The sequence below is a fragment of the Coffea eugenioides genome, unplaced genomic scaffold, assembly GCF_003713205.1.
Source record: "Coffea eugenioides isolate CCC68of unplaced genomic scaffold, Ceug_1.0 ScVebR1_1278;HRSCAF=2100, whole genome shotgun sequence".
In the NCBI taxonomy this organism is placed as follows: domain Eukaryota; kingdom Viridiplantae; phylum Streptophyta; class Magnoliopsida; order Gentianales; family Rubiaceae; genus Coffea; species Coffea eugenioides.
The window spans coordinates 7591-9522 of NW_020861667.1; the positions used below are offsets into that span (position 1 = coordinate 7591).

Genomic DNA, 1932 nt, shown 5'->3' on the forward strand with positions numbered 1-1932 from the left:
ACTTCTAAAATTTTGAATCATTTTGATTCAAAAAATTTGGACGGCGAAGATTGCTTTTGATTGAGATGTTCAGGCTGATCAGACAGTGATAAGCTATAGACCTGGAGGTGGAAGCTGAGGTGGCAGCAGACTGATTGGTCCTCATTTTGAACCCTCTTCAATCAATAACAACGATGCCAGTTCTTCTAATCTCCTTTTTTCCAGCCTCATGGCAGCGCCCCGCTCCACTCTCCTCGTTCATGTCTAATTGTCATCTGTTTAAAAATTACATATCAGGTCTTGGGTTTTGTGGTTTCTGTCTATGTTTACCCCAATTATCTAGCTGTTCATTGCTTCAAGATTGGATTTTTGGTATGTAAAAGTACTGGTTTTTTCGTTTGTTTTTTCTGGGCTTATCGAGTTTTAGTTAGTATGTTAAATTTTTGATGAATTTATGCCTAGTTCTTAGATAATTTGGTGAACAGATTAGAAAATTTTGGGATTTTTATGGTTTGGTGTGTAAGTGAAGCTGTTTGGTGCTGATTCTGTATTTCGTTTTGTAGATTTTAGTTTAGTTTTGGGTTTAGTGCTAATTTTTTGGTTTTGCATTTTTAAGAAAAAGTTTTGCAGCTGATTATGGAAGTTTGAGTCTTGTTCTTGCTGGTTTTGATTGTTAAATTTTTGAATTTTGAGGTTTGGCGGACTTACTAGTGCAGGAAACATGGTAGCAGTTGTGTTATTGGAAATTAACATGGCCAGTTGTACGTGTGAAAAAATGTATAATCACATAGATATGTGCACAATGTATTTGTGGAAATTTGTTTTCTGCTTAATGTTTGGCAGGATATTTGTTTTTAAGAATGTCATTTTTCATTTTCTGCATTATGTTAGGCAAGGTATTTTTTTCCAAGGATGTTGTTTTGTGCATTATGTTCGGCAAGGAATTTGTTTTCCAAGAAGCATGTGTTTTCGCCTCTGTATCAAGTAAAACAGATAATGTGGTTGGATCATGGAAATCTTGTTCATTTATGTGTATGGAACCTTTCTTTTAGCACAGTTGAAGATGTGTTTATACGTAAATGACAGTTCTAAGGTGATTAAAAATTCTTGATTTTTGCAGCAGCACTGGGATGCAAGCCATTTATGTAGCTTATTGGCTTCTCTTCTTGCTTGAGAATAGTCTTGATTTGAGAAAGATGATATTGATTCCTTGATGAAGCTGATATTAATGTGCTTAGCTGGAGTTTTACGGGCCAAAATTTAATTGTTGAGTTCTCAACTTATTTTTTTCATTCCTCAAAATCAGTGTTTTCTCCTCAGACAATTTGGTTTGGGTACTCGATTCTTTTCTGAAAACATTCTTGGGGTGCTAATTATGGTATGCCCCTCTGTAATTCCTCTGCTTTCTTTGCTGGATAAAACCACACAGCTTTTGTTTCTCAACAGCGTGTATTGCTATTGATATATCATTGTATGTAGTTACCCTTGCCGAGCCTGTGAGGGAACTGATTAAAATGTTCCTAATTCTTGGTAGTGCATTTAAGATGTGTATCTGCTGTAAATATGGAGATAACATGAGTAGGCTTCAGGTGGGTGTTTAACGAGTATCTTGTAGCCCATAAATTGCCCTACATACATGAAAGCTCCAGTAGATTGTTTTAAGGAGTAAAAAATGATGCTCCTTTTGAGGCCTGGCCTCCTCAAAATTGTGGTTTTCGTTTTCCTTATAATGATGAATATTGAGATCGCCGTGCTGTCTATCTAATCGCCACCTGCCACTCTGTATGCACTTGATTTCGTTACGACTTGGTGGTGAACAGCTGTGATCTCACTTTTTTACTTTTGCATCCAAGGATAGTTTGCAAAGGACTCTGCATGCATTTGAATTATTTTCTATTTTAAAATGGGGCAGTTGCATGGAACTTCTGCACCATTGGTTGAATATATAATGAT

The 1932-nt window shown here is 36.2% G+C and overlaps 1 non-coding gene across 1 annotated transcript; it reads left to right on the plus strand.

Annotated features, from left to right (window-relative positions):
* Positions 1-1516: 1516 nt before the first annotated feature.
* On the plus strand, positions 1517-1619 carry LOC113755181. Its single transcript, XR_003465598.1, has one exon. It is a non-coding gene; the product is annotated as a small nucleolar RNA snoR103 (small nucleolar RNA).
* Positions 1620-1932: the final 313 nt, after the last annotated feature.